Below are 9,573 nucleotides of genomic sequence, written 5' to 3'. Positions count from 1 at the left end.
TATGATATCTTGACATGAATATCTATTATGCGATTTTATTTATGCATTATTCTATACAATGAACATCATGAAAGAAATAAAAAATATTATTTATGATTGACATATCTTCTAGAAAATTTCGAAAAATAATACATCATATTAATTAGCTAATGCAATTTCTTCAAAAACCGAATTAAATAAAAGAAAAAAAAATGTATAATTTCTGCTTTTCTTGGGTTTTAACCACTTATAAAAAATTATTTCAAAACATAAAAATTTACTCTGGATACGATTTTCAAAAGGATTGCATCCAAATATTAAAAAAAAAAACCTTGCAAGGATAATAAGGGAAAAGAAAACGATATTATAAAGTTGTTTATAGTAATCTTTCAAAATTTTTTATAAGAATGTGCTTTCATTTGTTTCGAACTTTTAAGATTATTTCATAAAGCATATTGGATAAATAGAATTAAAGATTCAGATTAATAAATTTAGAATTACGATTATCAAAAATTATGAAGAATAAGTCCATACACAACAGGTTTACATAGACAGCGACCTGGCCTAGGGATTAGCGCGTCTTTCCCCGTTATCTAGGCTTCCCGGCCTCAAGGCCTGGTTCGGGCATGGGTGTTTTCTACCCTGTATTCTATCTGTGAGGTGTGTGAAAGAGCCCCCCTGTAAAAACGGTTGTTCAAGATATGTGTGTCACCTCCATATGAGATAGAAATCAGACTAGTGCTCAGGGGCCTTGTCCTCAGAAGCTCCTGCACACTTGACTTAAATCGCTGACAGTTCGTCAGCTGTCTTGAAAAGAACCAAAGTAACAACATAAACAGGTTTACATAGATTTTTTAAATGATTCAAAAGTCTGAAATGAAAAATAGAAGTCGGAACAATCAATCAAATTTGAAGAAAATATCAAGTTCAACTTTCAAATTTTATTATTTTAAATTATAAAATTAATATAACCTTTTATCATATTTTAATAAACTACTTTCATACAATCGAAATATTTATTCTAATTGTTTAAATAACCATTATTCGCAATTATGAGTTCTAAGGTATGAAAAATGACACTGTATTTACTAATAAGCAAAACTTATCATAAGAATTCTTTAAATATAATCATTGAGTTATAAAAAGTTGTTAATTTATTATTAGCTTCTGTTCTACCTAGATATATTGAATTTACTACAAGTCAAATTTAGCATATGTTTACCGCTTAGGAAAGCGAATTATAAATCTCTCACTTATAGATTTCAACAAGGAAATACGGGATAATTTTTTTAAACTTTCTTGCAATTAGAAGTTAGTATTTTTCTTTTTCCTCGAGTCACAAAGAAAAAAAAAATCATATCCTGTAGATACTGATATGTTCAGTGGTGGGTTTACACAAGAAGAAGTCACAAAATTTCATTAATGTCATTCTAATCTTCCATCACTCATGGTGGCTGTGTTACACAAGAACTTAAGTAGATCAACCGGAGAGAGCATTGAAATCTTAATATTAAAGAAACATCCATTTTATTAGCCAAAAATCGAAGATTAAAATATACTGGTTCAAAATTTGCATAAGTGCAAGGAAAATTTGAATATATACTATCAATCGCCAAAAAAAAAAAAACATCTTGAACAAAATATTCATTTGTTTGGAATGTGAATAATTCTATGAAATTTTTTATCAAAATTAACAATTTGTCGTAAAATTGGTGTTTTTAATTCTTATATTATATCAATATATTTTATTTTCAACTGCAATTATTAGTTGTAAGATTTCTAATAATATAATACAAAATGATTACACCTCGGGGATGCCTTAGATATTGGAATGAGGAGCTTCTGGTATGGTGATTGGTTTTCGCCGCCTCAGTTTGTAAATAAATGGTGCGAGTCTGATACCTTCAACCAATGAAGGGAGGTGCTTCCTATAGGGTATCTTTTTGGTAATCTATAGGGCTTAGAACAAAACTATATTTTCTGCCTAGACTGTCACGTCTTTCCTATCTTTCAGTTTTCTTGGTACCTTTGAGTGGAGGGGGGGGGGGGTGACTGTTGTATTGTGTATGATTGCTACCATTTATTATAGAGTATATATATATATTATGATTCACAAAATGATTTCAAGATTTTTTTTCATTACCGATAATATATCATCTTCTTAGGAGTTTGATAAAATGCAATTTAAAGTCTGTAGCATTTCTATTGCTGCATGAAAAATAGATTATTTCATATTCATCATACCGTAAAAACTATAAAGATATTTGTCTTTTTCTTAGTCTATTAATCTGTCAGCATTTTGAGAGTAAAGCACAAAAAAAGAAAACACACAAATATTTTTCAAAATATTTGATACAAAATTACTAACACTAGATACAATTTCATACTTTAGATGTGTTTTTTTTCACCGATTCTCATTCCCAAAGAGCACATAATTTCATACAATATCATAAAATTTCTAAAAATAATATTACATAATTGTTTCCCATTATTTAAACAAACGTTAGATTTGATAATTTTACAATATTAAACGATATTGTTCATGATATATTGCAAAGTTATACATTAATGAATAATATTGCTCATTACTTAATAAAATTGTACTGTATTATTTAATATTATGCAGAATTATATAATTGTATACCATTTTGGACAATATTATAAATTACTGAAAGTATAATTGTTAGAATATGGGAATTAACTTTTAAATCCTAGTAAATAATGTAATTTTAAATAAAATGTGGGGGGGACGATAATTGCATGCGCCCTTTCTACTAAAAATAACGCATCCCCCCCCCTTATTAAAATGGGCGTTCAGAATAAAATAAGGACATTAGGTTCAAGTTTCAGTGCTCTTTTAAAATAAATAATTTAAAACCTTTTAGGGGTTTTTTTTTCAATTTTAAATCAAAATTATTTTAAGATTAATTAACAGTTAAAATTGTTCTTTGAGATACATAGGAATCTCCACGCTAACTTTTGATATGCTGCCTGAACAGATTAATTTTAACACATCCTAATAATTTCCGTAAATAGATGAATTTCAGACAAGGCAAAATTTTTATTCCTTATCAACATATTGAATGATGTCTTTAACATTTATAATATTTTTGTTGGAAATTCATGTTTTTGTCGTTCAGAATCTCCACTTATTGACTTTAAGGATTTATAAAATTCACATCTTTTAATAGATGAAAAAATATTAATAGAATGAAAGAAGATAATAGAAAAAAATGATGAATAAAAATGTTTGCCTTTTTTTTATTATAAAATACGCTGATACCTGTTGAAAAATAATATCGTTTTTTGAAAAAACATTTTCGTTTTGACTTGGAAAAAATTGTTCCTTTTATCCTTAAAATGCTTTTTTTTTAAATAATTAATATTATATATATATATTTTTTATGTATTTCAAACTGCTTTTGACAGTAATTAATATCATATTCAAGGTTTTAATTTTACTACAACCGATTTATCCATACTGTATTATTTCCAGTAAAGTAGTTTGTAACATTTTTTATTGTATTACAAAATATAACATAACGCTCAACATCTTAAAAACAATTATTATTTTAATGGAATTTTTTGAAGATGTAAGAACTTAAAGCCTTGTTTTTATTGTATTTCAAAATAATTCATAATATTCAGCATTGTAAGGAATAATTATTTTAATGAAACTGTTTTGAAAACTTAAAATCTCAGAAATATTACCACATATTAAGAAATATTTTAATATATTATTTGACATTCCTTGGTCTTCATAATATTATGTATTCACTACATATTAATACATCTTTGGTACAGGAGTGTTCACCTTTTTGAACTTTTTCTCATTTGTAGAGGATATTTGTTTTTAATATTATTTTTATTATAAAGGCATCTATGCTTTCTCGTCGAACGTATGCAAATAGGCTGCTTCATCAATCTTGCAGCGAATATTTATTATGCATGTATGTATTACTTTAGAAACAGGAGTTTAAAGCAATTAAAGGATTAAGAGATCATTTAAAGGGTATTTATCTTGACTTAACTATGGCTAATGAGCTTAAAAATTGATGCTTTCTGCTTTCCTTAATTTGCACTCCATATCAAAAGGAGTGTTCCATCATTATAATTTATTTACGACAAATTAATTACTATTTGAATAATTTCATTCAGCGCAAATAATTGTCATATTTTCTATATCACAAACTTTCTGGAAAATATTGTTTTAACTTGAGAAAGTTCAGTATGTTTATTAGAAGATCAAATATTTCAAGAATTTGTGTAAAGGAAGAAAACATTTCTTAGAAAGAATATACATTTAGCTATTTCCGTTATTAATTTGTATAGTGCATTTCATGATAATATTTTTAAAAAAATCCTCTCTAATATTTTGCTGCACAATTTCTTGAATGAATCGTATTCATCTAGATTTGGCGAGTAATGATATTTGTTTATGTGTAGTGCCCACAATAATATCAACAGTTCCGCCACTTTCATGCCCTTTTTTCTTTGTAAAATCTTAACCCCGAAAATTTAGTTTTTTCTGGTATTGTAATTATTTATAAAAATAAAATTATGCAATCTTTGCTTAACTTAAAAAAAATATTATTTTAAATATTTAATAATTAGAAAATTCCTAATACCACAAGCAAACTTTATAGAATTGAGACAGCAGAGCTTTGGCAAATTTTGGCTTCTAAATTATAATTTTTCCCAATTATAAAATTTGATTCTTATTTTACATTTATAAATATTTGTTTATAAAGGCATTTCATTAGTGTTTTGTATACGAACAATTAATATTACCATTTTATTTCTGTATTACAAATAAGGTTTAGATAATCACAGCAATTAAATGATGGATATATAATTATAAAACTTTTCAAGATATTGCAAATAGATATTTTATTCGATTAAATATAAACAAAGATATGTCTACAAATTGAATCAATTTAATTTGTTCTTTCGTAACTGTAATATTCCATAGAACCACCTATACATGTTGCCATAAAAGAAAACTGATATTAAAAGCAAAAGACCCAGACAGTAACAGCAGATTCTTGATTTTATATACAATGTTTATTTATATGTGTATATATATCTTATATATTTTATTATTTTTGGTGGGTTTTTTTTTCTTCTTTTTTCTTCCATTAGTAATTTATGATTAGTTTACCCACTGTTAACAGCTTAAAAAATATAGAGAAGTTGCTTCTGTAAATATTAATGTTTCCTTTTAGGTCCAACCAATAGTCGTCATTTGCTTCCAGGTATTCTTGCTCCATTCATTTAATTATTACTTTGGTAAAATATTAAATTTATTTGTCCAGGATATGACTTCGATGGAATTCTCTATGAAGATCTCGTGGATCGTTCGTCATATCTTTATTTCCTTTCCCCTCATATTTTCCATCTTTTTTGTGCTGATCCAACTAATTAGATAACTCAGTATTACAGGCATCGTGAGCGCAGGTTGCCATTATGTTATTTCTACAAATTGAGCATGTCAGCTTTATATTCTTTAGACTGTCTGGTTTCATCTAAATATCTGAGAGAAGTATTTTGTTTCGTAAATTTTTTCTAACCTTAATAATAATTAACATTTCTCTAATTGTAATTCATCAAACGGAAAGTGCAATATATTTTATTTCATTAAACAATATTCTTGAATTTTATTGAATACTGCAGAACATATTAAGAAATACCGAAATCCGTAACACACAGATTTTTATTTATTGGACAATCTTATTTCATTTTTTAACGCATTCATTTGAATCTTTTAAACTTCATAAAAATATATTTTTTCCCATGTTTCTAAGCAATTTTCAATATCATAGTCGAATTTTCAAATGTAATAAACAATAACATCATTTGAAGTGAATTCGAATTTTAAAAATGTACTTTTGAAGCAATCCAAAAAAATCTTCATTTTATTTTAGTGCGAAATTATTTTTTTATACATTTATCTACAATAAATGGTGTTCAAAATATTTTTTCACGAATTTTCTGATAATTTAAGAAAAAATTAAAGCTGTTTTCTTTTTGTTAAAAATTAGCTTTAATTTTCAGTTATATTTTTGAAACATATAAATTACTATAACAGAAATATAATAGAAAATTAGTGAAAATGTTTTAAATGAAATTGGAAATAAACAATTAAAAAGAAGCGATTTTAATTGTCTCTCCATTCAAGAGAAAACATACTGAAATTTACTTATTTTCAAATTTTAAACTTGTAAATTTGACCTCTGTATTGACTGTTCAACAATGGCTAAGAATTCGAGAAAAAAAATACTTTCGGATTTCTTTTAGGTGAAACATCAATTTAACAAATCATAAAATCCCTCATTATCAAATTAATACGACGATTTATATTAACATTAATATAACGAATTATAAAATCACTCTTTACCATTCTATAAGGGATTTTATACATAGGTTTTAAATCTGATTGAATAAATAGCTGTTCACTGTAAGATAGATTTGATTTCATTAAGTTTCTAGACATACATTTTCTCTTGATAATGTGGACACATTTTATGTAAACTCTTAACAGTTTTTTATAATATAAAAATAAATACATATCATTTGAAATAAGCATTTAATGATATTAAGTCAATAACTTAAAAATATTTCCCAATTTTCAAAATTATCAATGAAACTTTTATTCCGCATAGAAAGGGATAAGAATTAAACTACTAAATATGATAAAACTGGCTACATATCCAGTGACTTAAATAATTATAAAGTCATTAACTTTCAATGTATCATGCCAGTAGTTTTTCTGAAAAGCAAACATGTATTAGATTTCCATCTTTTATCATTTTAAGGCTGCTATTTAGAATAATACAATTTTTATAATCAAATTAAAAACATGTCGCAAGCTGTAATTGGTATTCAATGCATAATAAGTAGAAGATCATAAGACTATTATTTTCTCCTTTGGCAACAGTTCCCAAATGGAGTGAAAGTCTCAAGAAAAATAGCTTTCTATCAGAAAGAAGAAATAGAATGAACGGAAAGATTCGTCTTTGAAATGATTTTCAGGGTTATTTTTGGGAATAAGCCAAAAGCATTATTCTCGAAGAAAATGAGTAAAAAAAACTTAAAGAAAAATGTATATTTCTTTTGTGCTTAAACAATTTTAAACATGGAAATGTGAACTTTAAAAGGTTTCTACTTCGCCGAAAAAACAAGGAGTTTTAGGCATTACCGATACTTTTTTTTCTCTTTTTTGCCATCACACAGCACAATGTGCGCCCTTTTTTAAATCCCCGAAAAAGTACTTTTTTCGCTTAACGGAGTCCCAAACTTTATATAAGTTATGCGTATCTGCCATCGGAAATTCCAGCACGGGTTCCTCAAACTTTGAATACTAAACATATTTATTGTAATGCATTAAAATAAGGCGCATGAAGCCAAGTGAAGCAAGACAAGCACAAGCACGGCGCAGTCTTTTTCCGGAAGATTCAATGAGGAGCTCCTGTCAAAATGATATTGAAACGCATGAAGGGTGCTTCGGAGTTCGCTAGGCTTTGTATTTAACATTGATCTTCCAGGGGGTCGTTCAAAAATTAAAATAAATACAAAATCTTTGTTACTTCCAATGTGCCTTTTCTTTCGCTCATAATGCTTATGCATATGATTATTTATAAAAATTAGAAAAGGAATTTAAGCTCATTAATTTAATAATTAAAGCATTTTAAAAATAACAGCAATATATTACAAGAAAGGCATTTAGTTAAATGAGTTTAAGAAACGATTTTATTAGTTTAGCGAGATATATATATTAATTTTACGATTTATTGCCCCAGACATTATAAGGCTTGAAAACCAAGTTTTAATTTCCTTTAAACCCTTACAAGCTGATGATCCTCATATAGAATCAAATTTTAATCTGAATGTATCTATTAATTGATAAATAATGTTAACTATATCAGGATTGGTGATTTATTTTCTACCACAATTATATCAAAGTATTATCCCATTCAATTGATAACTAAATGTTGACTCTTTAAAGCATAGTAGTTTATTTTCTTGTAAAATAATATCAATGAATTGTCCGATTTAATTGAGAAGTAAATGTTGACTGCTTCAGGCATGATGGTTTATATTTTACCACAATTGTATCGAATTGTTTTAAAGTTTTTTTTTTTAATTATTCAGTGAAAAGCATTTTTAATCAGTAAAAAGATAAGTTCTTAATTAAATAGTTGAACAATTTACCCCAAACATTAAATATGTCGATGTAAATGATTTAAGATATAAACCAACATGATTAAAAGAGTTAAAAAGATCAATGCAATAATTGAAAGACCATGTTAGGTTAAATAATGACTTAATTTAAGCTCACGTTACTTAAACATCATTCTCTTGCATATACAAGTAGCTCACCACAATGATGGAATTTAAGAATTTAAGCAATGAACTATGACCAACGGTCCTCTATTTTTTCAGACGATATTCGTGTACTTTCTTTAACTAGCTGTAAAATTCAAGATTGTAAACGATAGATTTCATTTAATATGAGAAAATATATTTGGTTATATGACAACATTTGACAACACACTTTTATGAGTCATCATTTATGAATCACGGTTTATGGTAAGAATTTTAACTACTTTAATTGCGTCATGATGCCAGAAGTATGGTTATGTAATCATCATCTTGACTCAAGTGTTTTCTATTTATTTTCTGATTGACATTTATTCACAGTTTTCTTGGTCAGCACGATCCACAAATTGTTTCATGTTAATAAACTGTTAGGATCACAAATCCACGGATAATATTTTAGCAATGTAACTTTGGGAAAATGTGTTAGATAAAAAATGAAACCATAATTAAAACTAAACGGTTAACGCCACAAAAACTTTCAAAATAACGAAAAAATGAATTGCTACAAAGAAATAAAAATTTTCTCATTTGAAAATATACTACACCGTTAGTATCACAGACCAACAGATAATATTTAAACAATCTAACCGTTTGAAGACTGAAACGAAAAATTCTGACATTCCTATCATCAGCTGAGACTTCCAAAGAAAATATTGTGCAATCCGTGCATTTTCTTTGAACTATTTTGACTCTCTATCAGGTAAAAAAAGAGCTACACATAGTAACAAGAAATACAGTGTAAGTGATTGAAAACTGAATTAGATTTCTATTAGCTTACTATGAGCTAACATTTTAAATGCCAAAAGAAATTTAAATAATCATTTTATTTTATACTACCTGAGGAGAAATAAATAAATATTACATAAATATTAATTAATTTTTGTATTAAATCTTTCAAGAAAAAATATGATCAATTTTTATAAGAATTATCATTACTGAGGAAAGATAACATGTCTTTTTTTTTAAATAGCAACAAAATATTGATTATGTTAAATTAAAAAGTAACTAACTAGATATAATATAAGAAAAGTAATATTTTATTAATATATGCAAAAAATAAATTCACATCTAACACTGAATTCCTTAAAAATGGTCCAAATGTCAACATGGTCCATTTGCCTCCGTCCTTAAATTATATCACGCAATAGAAATATATTCGCAATTTTTAAATTTAAGCACACCAGTAAGTGAGCAGAAACTGACTACAAATTTAAA

Source organism: Argiope bruennichi, chromosome 8 (genome assembly GCF_947563725.1).
Source record: "Argiope bruennichi chromosome 8, qqArgBrue1.1, whole genome shotgun sequence".
In the NCBI taxonomy this organism is placed as follows: domain Eukaryota; kingdom Metazoa; phylum Arthropoda; class Arachnida; order Araneae; family Araneidae; genus Argiope; species Argiope bruennichi.
This window is presented reverse-complemented; position numbering follows the sequence as displayed.